Raw genomic sequence first — 11,597 nt, forward strand, 5'->3', positions numbered from 1 at the left:
ATGATGCATTTTAAATAGGACTCATGGTTTATTCAACTTCTTTTTCAGTCATCTTGAAATTGCATATATACATGATGCATTTTTAATAACCTTTCAAATAATTGGATAATAAATTGGATAATAAAAAGATTATTTTAAAAAAATCCCTCAGAATACTCAGAATGAAGTAAACACTTAGAATCAATTCCATCTTTGATGAATCATCAGCCACTCTTTTACCTGTAAGTGAATAAAGGTAGCCTTAGTGAGTTATTTTATTAAAACAAACAAAAAAATCTATATAACTTAACAGTAATAACAGTTTAACCATATATATAATATACACTGCTCTTTCTTATTGAACTTAGGCATAAGCTTCATAACTTTATGACCACTTGCCTAATGTTGTGTTGGTCCCCCTTTTGCTTCCAAAACAGCCCTGACCCATCGAGCCATGGACTCTACTAGAGCCCTGAAGATGTGCAGTGGTATCTGGCAAAACACATACTTATGTCCTGTAAGTTGTGAGGTGAAGCCTCTGTGTTTCCATTTATTTGTCTAGCACATCCCACAGGGCATTATCCTGCTGAAAGAGGCCACAGCCATCAGGGTATACCATTTCCTCGAAAGGGTGTACATTGTCTGCAACAATGCTTACACATGTCAAAGTAACATCCACATGTATGGCAGGACCCGAGGTTTCCCAGCACAGCATTGCCCTTCATCATCTTGCAATCTTCTGTCTGTTGGATCAGACCATATGGGCCAGCCTTCACTCCTGGGAGGGCAAGGACTGGGAACACCCCACAAGAGCTGCAGTTTTGCGAATGCTCACTCAGTCACCTAAACATCACAGTTTGGCCTTTGTCACACTCGCTCAAATCCCTACACTTTCCCATTTTTCCTGCTTTTAACACATCGACTTTTAAGAAACTTTGAAGATATCCCACCCACTAACAGGTGCCATCATGAGGAGACAACAAGATTAAATTGTCAGCAGTCATGATGTCATATTTTATTTATTGAGAAAAAGACTGCTATCATGGAAAATAAATAGCGTGTTGACAGCTTAAACTCGAGTTAACAATAAATGTTTTTCTACAAACTGCACAAACTGATTTTGTGTTATTTCAACATCACAAAAACAAATCCCACAATAATATTTAGTAGCACAAAGATGATGAAATTGTAAATGAAAAGCCCCAGGTATCAATCTTTTTTCTATGACACATCTGGAAAATTTTTAAAATGCTTTAGTAATTTAGTAGAAATCAAGACAAGTACCAAAAAGCGATTCTCAGTGCAAGCCCTTTATAATAATTGGCAAGACCTACTATTGCAGGATACTTGAGAGGACGTAGGTCTCAAGGGAGCAGAGAGGATCTGAAGAAATTTCAGGTCATTTAGTTGGAGCCGTGAAATGTGACCCTGAAAGACAAAGATTAGATCTCGGTTGTAAGGACGACTGTTGCACTGAATAGCAGTGGATAATGTGAAAAGATGTATACTTATATATATATCCATGGCTTAATAATGTTCTAATAAGCCTGATGCATATATTTTAGTGTAGAAATGCATAAACTGAACTGTAAAACAATATAATATAAAAACATAGATTTACTGGTTCCCATGTCCCTCCAAATTTTCTTTACTATAAGACTGTATTATGGGATTAAAGATAAGATTATAAGATTTTACATAAAATAATGCATCTGAAGGCCTCTGCTGTCACTGTGGAAATTCTGCACTATAAAGTAAGATGAAATGTAATTAGATGTCATAGAGACTGAAAAGTGAGATCATACATGTCATGTCAGGCACCGCTTGATTTCTTTGTTTTTGTTTTTTTTGTTAATTTACTTGTTCATTCGTTCCTGGACACATTCTCTTAGAAATAAAGGCCAATTCCCCATCAGTCTGCACTATGAATACATAACAACTGACTTGCGATCATATCTATGTAAAATTTTGTTTTTTTCTGTGCTATGGACAAAACATAAGTTAATCTCTTGAAAGAGTGTCTACTTGTATTTGTATAAATGTTGGGGGTTTTTTTGCACAGCCATATCTGGATTATGGCTCATGCACAAGAACATAATACAGTAGGTTTCTAATTTTGTTGAGTTCTATTCAGTGCATGCATGTATGCACTAACAACAATGAAGTCTCTTAATAAATCAGGTTGAAGTCTTCCAAATGATCTCTTCTTATTGGGATTAAGTTGGCTTATGCAGTTAAAGTGACACAAGTCCTTGGGGATAATTGGCAAGGCTTACAGCTATGGGATGCTTGAGAGGTGGTTTAAGTCTTAATGGACTAGAGAAAATGTTAAAAAAAAAAAAAAATCAAAGCTCATTTTGGCCAGAGCACTAAAATGTGTCCCTGAAACACAAGGATTATAGCTGCCTTGTAAGGACAAATGTCACGCTGATAAACCACAAGTGGTCCAATCAACAAAGATGATTTGAACATAACGGTATGCAAGAGGAGGTCACAAAAGTAGGGCAGCTTTTATCAACTTAATCCTCTCTCAACTTAACTAATGGTGCTGTTGATGGTTTTTGAATCCACTACTAGAAGAATACTGAACAACAATGGTGTTCATGACAGAGATGGGAGGAAATATGTGCTCTCCAAAAAGATCTCTAATGCCTGCCTGCAGTTCTCTAAAGATCAAAAGCCAGAAGCCTTGTCCGCTTAAATAGTGTTTGCTGGAAAGATGGGACCAAAGAACATCTTGCAGTTTTGGAGAATTGGGCTAGATCCCATCCAAACCTATTTGCATGCTGATTAACCCCAGATACTGAAAGGTTTACAAATAGTACTTTGCTCCTTAACCGTATATTATATTCTTTCCGTGTCCACGAGATGGCGAGACCACTCCCTATGATATAAATTTCATCATCAGACAGTGACCCCAAGGGTCGGCGTGTACATTCCTGTGCCTGCCAGTTTTCTGTGACCACTAATCACCACCGACTAGTCCACAGATAATTTACATTACAATGCAAATTTTTAAGTGCAAAATGCAATTAACCATAACTATGCATGATCACATGCAGTGGACTTGGCTTAAGTAAAATGCAATATGAGATCATTTCATTTCATTATCATCATCATCTTCATTGTTTATCTGTATAGCACTTTAAGAACACACCAGGTAGACCAAAGTGCTGAACAACACAGATCAAAACTACTAGTAAAATTAAAAATACAATAAAATTATTAAAAATACAATAAAATTAATAAGCAAATGCATTTGGAAAAAAGTAAATGAAAGAATGCAATGTTTCACTTTCATTTGTTCTTCTGGGCTTTATTATTCTACACCTGGAACTTGTGTTAAAATCTGACATGTTTTAGATGATTTTAATGCAGAAGTACAGAAAATTCCCAATTCTGGATCAAGACTATAGACAGGTCTTTTTTAAAATGTTTATTTTTTTAATGGTAAACACTGTATGTTTAAATTCAGTGGAAACTTATTTTATTTCATCACTCAGCCTTTCATTGACTCATTGATTTTTTTTTTCAGTCATCTTTACCAGCACCCTTTTCACTGGGAGTTGTATAGTAACCATGTATACCAACATTACATGTCTTAGTACATTTTTACATATTTCCAAAGAGCATTAATGCTATCATCTCCTAACCATTGCAGTTATCTTGCATCATTAAAACACTGGGTCATAGTAGATGCCAGAAAATGTTGTCTCTGTAGATTGATTTTATTATGTTTAATTAGTTTTAATTCCAGCAATTCACTCAAAGCCTCAAAACTGCCTTTATTTTCAGGGATTTTCATATTCTTTCTTCTAAGTTGTCTCTTTGGGATGTGGGAACTTCATAATCTCATATTAGAGGGGGGCTCCATCTGTCTCTCATCTTATGATATGAGTTACACTGGTGAGGTCTCTGTGGACTCTGTGTGGATGCGTGTGAGTGAATTGCTTTCATATCTGTAAAATATTTGGCAGAAGGCCCAGTGCCTCCCTCTCTTCTCAATGCTGCCTTGCAGAAGCGTTGCTGATAGAGCACTGGCAAACAGCTGCCTCTTATCGCTCCAAGCCAACAGGTGTCCTTGTGAGAAGGATTCATGACGTAAATGCTGAACTTCTCCCGTTGACCAGGCCAGCAACCTCAAACTGCGGTCACACCACCAGGGAAGAAACATAAGGTATGTGGTTGTAAATTGCACGGATGACCTCCGAAAACATCCAAAACCTTTGTTTTCAAGATTGGCCTTCATCACAATTTGTGTGCTCTGCCAGAAAACGATTTCATTCAGATACTTTTTGACCATGAAGTGGTGCTCAAAGGTCTCTTTAGGCACAGTTCATTATTTTACACACGTATTTTCATGATAGATACATAAATGGTCAGTCTGCACATAAGACCTGTACTAACTAACCAACCAGTACTTTCAATCCTCAGGTCAAAGGGTTTTTTTTGTTTGTTTTGTATTTTTTGTCTTGTCATGCATTTTGAGGTATATAAAGAAAAACAAAGGTAAATTTTAGAAAACAATACACAAAATAAAAGAGCACAACATTATGGCACAAAAGCAGAAGCTTGATAAGAACAAAAACGAGTCTCACCAGTGGTAACTATGGCAACATATTGGTATGGCTTTATAGCAGTGATTTATGCATACATGAGTTGCACTGTTTATTTTGAAGCCTTGGTTCCACTTTCCTAGCTCTTGAATTTAATACAATCAAAGGAAGCTGAAGTTAGATTTTCTGATTGTCTTCTTACATTCATGTGTTCCACTTTTTGATCTCAATAGAATTGCTTCAAAATAATTTTGAAGCCACTGTTCTGAGTGGTTATGGCTGGTGTGTTTCAGTCAGGATACATCCACAAAGAGACGCATCTCCTTTTCATGAAACTCATATACAGTTAGGTTTTTTCTCTTTCATTTTTCCATTGTGCATCACTGCAGAAGATTTTGAAAATATTAGGCTGTGAATGAAGTGCGACTTCCAGCTTTAATAAGGGGTTTAACAAAGGTTTTAAATGTACTTTTTAGGAATTACAAATGTTTTTATACACTGTCTTCCATTTTTAGAGGCTCCGATACATTTGGACAAACTAATACTTTTAAACAGAAAAATTGTTCCTAATATTTATAACAAATTTAAAAAGAAAATACTTAATCGTAAATACGTAATCAGTGACTAAAATGTGGAACAAATGAACATCACCAAATACTGCGTTTCCTCCCTTGAGACACTATGTTCAGTTTTGTCTTCAGTAACTGAAAACCAGCTTACATGGGTTGAAATTAGAAAAACCGACTGTTCCACTCAAGAATATACCATTTCATTTACCTTGAGGAACATTTGGTTTGCTTTTGCAGTGTTTCCATTCGCACTGGGGAATGAGTCAGTTCCACTGACAGGTCTACCTGCACATACCACAACATTAAACAAGTGATGTGGTGTGTTTCGAAACATGAGTTGTTGACCCTGCTTTTCTTTCCCCAACTTTCTGCTACAAGTTCATCTTCACCTGTTTTTTCACATCACTGTCTGGACAATTGACTCTCCAACAACAAATGCTGACAGTCACTTCAAACAGAGGCTCTGTCTAACATACTGCTTATCATATTTAGATACAACCATTATGGGAAAAACTGTTCATAGCAAGACAGTTTATTTTTCATTTTTACTTAATGTAAAGTCCATTAGCAGCTCGCTGCAGGCTTTATTCATCTTTTGTTAACTTATTCTTATATTAAAGGAACACTCGCACACATAGAGCGAAAAAGAGAGAGGGAGAAACATATAATCTATTTTAGACATAGAGTATAAATAATTTGTTAATTGATTTTCCATTTTTCCATCAAAGTTTATAGACAGATCATAAGAGATGCAGCACATTCAATATATTTGTTAATAATTAAAAGCAAACCACAAATTATAGGCGAGGAAAGCATATTTGAAGACTTCATGGTTTTTTCCTTTATGTCAGTCGTGTTAAAAGATCAAAGATATAAATAAAAAACACTTATGTTGATGCAGTAAAATTGTTTAGATTTATCAAAAAATATTACTGATAGATTTACCTTAAAGTAATTATATTTCAAGCAACAATAATTAATCAAGAATGTTTTCTTTTTTTTGCTGCTTTTCTGATAATGATTTGATTTTTAGCTTGATAAGTTACCATTTAAAAACATTTTTTTACTTTAATCTCTTGTATCTATAATGACAACCTTGTTCTTGCTTTCTAATGTGTATTAGGGGGCAAGCTGAGCAGTTTCACTCACAAGCATTTCTCTGTAGCTGTAATTAATTTGGATGTAATTTAACATCTAAAAGTAGAACAGGAAAAAATATAACTTTAGATAGTTTACACACTCCCGTTGATTCTGTTCAGGTTTGCAGAATCAATGTCTGTGTTTACAGGTGCACTGTGAATAATTCACATCTCTCCATCTTGACTCTCTTGCTGCTCTGACGATGTCTTGCATAGTGATTTTAAGTGATCCCAGTGGGCGGTGAAGCAAATGAAGCACTTAGACAAATGCTGTTTGCAAATAAGGACCAGTTTATTGTTATATAAAAAATGAGTGGTAAGTCACATACAAGCACCTGTTTTGCTAAACGAGCAGCTTTGTTTTGTTTCTCTTTGATTAGAGTATTTTTTGGCTAATTTTATGAATTTAACAACATCACGTCTTTGTTATAAAATCAAGCTTTGCCTCCCCCGGGTCAGCATTGAATCAGCTTCGATTCAGCATTTTGGATCCAATGTTTTTTACTAGGGTCACTAGCTTTGTGTTTGCATGCTATCTTTGCTTGGAAAGCTCTGTTAGCTACAATAAGGAGATGTTTTTTGGCCTGTGTGCACAGACCAAACCCAATATCACTGTTCTTCACGTCCTCATCAACCATTCAATTTAACCACCTTCCTATAATTGGTGCTCAGTTCAAACACATAATTCTTTTACAAAAATAAACTTCACCTGCAATCACAGTCCAGCTAGAATTTTTTTTATTAACAATAGGAATCAAAAAACAGGAAAGTAGGCCATCTGTTCTTTTGATAATGATTGGAGTGAGGCAGACAGAGTCATGCAGTGGTGTGCTTCCTTCTCCGCTGACTCTCACACCTGATCTGATCGCCACATTTTTTTCTTTGCCACATTCTCACTGTTGTTCTGTGGTCTTAAGTGTTAAGATTTTCACCCTGGTTTTTATTACTTTTGTTTAAAAGGTGCACAGAATACATGCTTTGTTAAGAAGTATCATTTTTCCTGTTTTTGTCATTTTAATTGGCGACTTCCAGTTTGTACCACATGATTAATTAATTTAAACTCTATATGTAGGAGACACAGCAAAGCCTTTTTCATCTCATCTAACACAGGAGACAAGGCTCTGTGATATTTCGACTAATTTACAAAGCTAAGTGTTTTGGCATTTATGGTCTCTTCATCTATTAGGCTTTCCAGTCTTAGAGGTAACTGTGTCACTGATGTGGTCCAAAAAACCTTTACGGGTGTGCAGCTGAGTTCATAGTCAAAGGTTAAAGATGAGTGCGTGGCAGCAAAGTGTCAGGGGGATTGATTGTCACACCTGCAGTGCAGCAGGTCTGCTGATTAGTGTTGCCTTCCATATGATAATATCAGGCAGCATTGACAGAGGACTGGGATTCATTGTAGGAAAAAATTGGATTTATTTTTTGCTCTTCCTTCAGAAAAAGATTTTTTGGTACCAAGTTTTGGCAAAACCAATTAATGTTGCTCTGAAGAAAATCTGTAATGTCATAATTTACAGCACTGTCTCAATAGTGCTGAAGGCAAATTTGCCTATCAATTTTCCATAGACTCACACTCACTTTAACACTCACTGGCATGTTGCTATGACAGCTGCACAGATATGTTGCTGGTATAACCTCCTTTCCTTCCTGTGAGCATTTAGTTTCTATTTAAAACTATTGTATTTCTACTTAACATTGGCAGTCTGCATGAAGTGCCATATTTAAATGTTAAAACAGACCAATTTTCCTTTTGCCTGATACCACTTTAGCAATTTTTAAGCAATAAGTGTGATTGTACAGGATTTTGTTAGAGCCTTTTTTTTTCCTGCCAAAAAGAGAACGCAAATATCCGAGCTGTTATTTTTGAATTTTAACATGCACTTAATCTCCAGCCTACTGCTATCAATCATATGTAGCAAAAGATCAATATGGCTAAAAATTCAGCCAGGGACTTGGCCCCAGAAATGGCATTAAGGGCTTTTAGTCAAGTTTCGACTGAAATATAACTCAACGAGTATAGGGCGAGTTACAGAAAAATTTACAGTAATACAGATGTTGACTGAACTGACTTTCAGCTGGCCAGCTTTTTTACTTACACTGTAAAAACAAATCTACAAATTGTTTTGGGAATTTATAATAAAAATATTATAAATGATCTTTTAATCTACTTGTGAATTTGTTGAACCTTATTTTAATGTGGCACTCGGTTTGGAGCAGAAAGTGACCATCCTCTGGAGCATAGTCAGAGACTCTGTAGAGATGAGCAGTGTAATAAATCACTTTGATAGAGCATGCAAAAATTGTCCTTGAGTCTGTGTTTAGCAATAGTAAAAATTCTCATCATGCTACATAATTTAAAGTGTTGATGTAGATTTATGTCACTGCTCCAGCTTAGGAGTGGTAGTGTTAGGGGGCTGGGTGTGTGTTGAGATTATTTTGTGTTTATGTTTTCTTATGTTATATTGGACTAATGTTAAATTCTTGGGTTGTTATTATTAATTGGGGTTTAGTTGAGTTTTAGTCTAGTTTATGTTTAATCTATTTCTCCTTGTTCATGAGTCTTCTCCTGTCCTCTGTGTATTCTGTCTTGCCCTCTGTGTTTAACCTTTAGTTATCCCCGTGCTTGCGTCTCCAGTATCTGTTCTCGTGTCTCTCCTTGTGTTCCGGGTCTCCCCAGTCTGTCATCTTATTCATGTCTACATGTTCCATGTTGTCAGGCTCGTGTTGTCTTGTCAAAGTCCCATTATGTTCCTGTTTTATTTTGAGGAGTCTAGTGTTTCTATGTTCAGTGTGTTTAGTTTTACTTCCCTGTGGTGTCAGGTTCATTTGTATCAGCGGTGTTTCCCCTGGTGTTTCCACTTCCCTCATTACCCTTCTGTGTATTTAAGTCCTCTGTCTCCCTCTGTTCAGTGTCGATTCATCTGTCCAACTCACTTCATGTAACATCAGGTCTCAGGACTTTCTAAGCTGCTGTTCAGGTTCATGTTTAGAGTACTTCACGCTAAAGTTTTGCATGTACCTGTTCAGTTTCATGTTTTCGTTTTCATGTTTAGTTTAGCTGTCCCCAGTTTAGTTTAGTCTTGGTTATGCCCCTGTTCGCCTTGCCTTGTTTTCTTTTCTTGTATTCAGCCTAATAAACGGCTCGGTTTGTGTTACACTTAGTTTTTCTTTCTTCCGTGTCCACTTTGCAAACACACCGGCCGCCCAGCCATAACAGGTAGGTTAAAAATTGGTCTTTTAAACCTACTAAGTACTGAAACTGCAGGGGTTTTTGCTTTGTTTTTTTGTTTTTATTTGAACTATTTGATCATCAAATTGTCACTACTTATTAATCAAGAGTTTTTATCACTGTGACTTTACACTGAGCTGCAAACTGCTCTGGTGTGTTTGCAAAACACAATTATTTTTCTTCTGCCCCTTGGCTGCCTCCAAAAAATTAATTTCTGAACGAAGGCAGTCCCGATGGAATCCAGTGTTAGTTCATAACAGATCTGAGTTATTGCTGTTATTGAAGACCAAACTCTCACTTCAGGCGTACAGGGACCAAAAAACCTGTAATTTGCCCTATGCCTCCTACTCTTCAATCATCCTCACAAAGGTGACTTCTTGAAGTCTATACGTCATGTGGTTGAGCTAATTCTCACCTACCCCAGAGCATCCTTGAGAGGGTAAAGAGCTTTTCCAGTTTAACACAATCATGATGGAAGTAACACTTTCATTCCTGAATCGCAGTTTTGACAAACAGGCAGGCTAAACTCCAATAACTATGATCTCCCTAAGGTTGGAACACACTGTCTGGTCCTTATTGTTAAATATATAAATAGACATACAGTCATCAGCCACTTTGTTAGGTACACCTGTTCAGCTGCTTTAGATGGCCTGCTGTAGTTCAAACTGAGCACCAAAGGGGGAAAGAAATGTCTTCATGGCATGGTTGTTGGGTTTCAGAGCTTTGATTCAAGACACTTTCAAGCAAATATAAAGTAACTCAAATAACTACTTTTTCTAGCCAAGGTATGTAGAAGGGCATTTCTGAACACCAAAAATGTAGAACCTTGAAGCATATACGCTACACGTCATATGCGCTCACCAAAACTGGACAATAGAAGAACGGAAAAATGTTGTCGGGTCTGATGAGTCCTGATTTCTGCTGTGGCATTCTGATAGTAGGGTTAACATGGATCCCTTGTACCAGTGGTTCAGGCTGTTGGCTATTGTTTAAACACCACACACTACTCAAGTATTGTTGCTAGCGTGTTCATCCCTATATGAGCACAATGCAACAATCTTCTGATGGCTGCGTCCCCCAGGAGAACGCACCATGCTACAAAGGTTAAATCATCTCAAATGAATCTCTTGAACATTACAGTAACTTCACTTTACTCAAATGGCCTACACAGTTTCAATCCAATAGCGCTACTTTTATGAACAGGAGATTCACATGAATGTGCAGCTGATTAATCTGCAGTAACTGCATGATACCTTGAAACCACAACGAATTCAGGCAGTCCTGAAGACAAAAAGAATAGACAGATGAATTCAAAACTAGCAAAGTGTAAATAATGAAATGGACAGTGAGTACAACTCAGATCTGTTGGTCCACACTGGTCAGATAAGGTGTTAGTAATGTCATTGATTAAATTAAAGGTTAAATCACATGTCGTTGTGACTTAATTACACAAATTGATCTTTGAAGTAATTTGTAACTGTAATAAACCCCTGGAAGCAATATGAAACCTAAATTGAAAAAATATTTAATCTGTTAACTGAATAAACTAAAAAAGGCTTTGCAGGTGTCTACGTTTTTGTTCCCTGTGCTGTTACAGTTAGGTTTATAACAGATGAAAAACCAAATTAAGGCAACAGGGAGTACTTTGTTGGTTGCTAATGGTTTCAGAAAATATTATGCAAGATTTCATAATGGGCTTCATTACACACAAAAACTTGTAAACATGACAAAATGCAGGCATTCACCACACAGCGTGAGTTATGCCTTAGGGGGCAATATTCTTGGCCATGTAGTGTTTGGTAGACACAAAGAGGAGAGAAAGCAGCGGCACTGAGCTGCAATGGTGAATGTGAAAACTCTGACTTCTTAGAGCTTTTGAAACTCACTTTCTTCAAAGTCCTTGGTTGAAAAGCAAAAGCATGGCATCTGTTAGTTTTAAAAGAAGAGATATAGAAGAAAATCAGAAAAAAGCAAGTCTGAAGTGAAAACACTTCAGTAAGTAGAAAATTACAACAAAAGGTTGGTTCAGGACAGAAAATCTTATTAAGCATTTACTATCATATCTATATGTCATAATTTTTGTTGACCAGTTTATGACTCAGAAGAAAAATAAACAGCTGAT

Source organism: Oreochromis aureus, linkage group 8 (genome assembly GCF_013358895.1).
Source record: "Oreochromis aureus strain Israel breed Guangdong linkage group 8, ZZ_aureus, whole genome shotgun sequence".
In the NCBI taxonomy this organism is placed as follows: domain Eukaryota; kingdom Metazoa; phylum Chordata; class Actinopteri; order Cichliformes; family Cichlidae; genus Oreochromis; species Oreochromis aureus.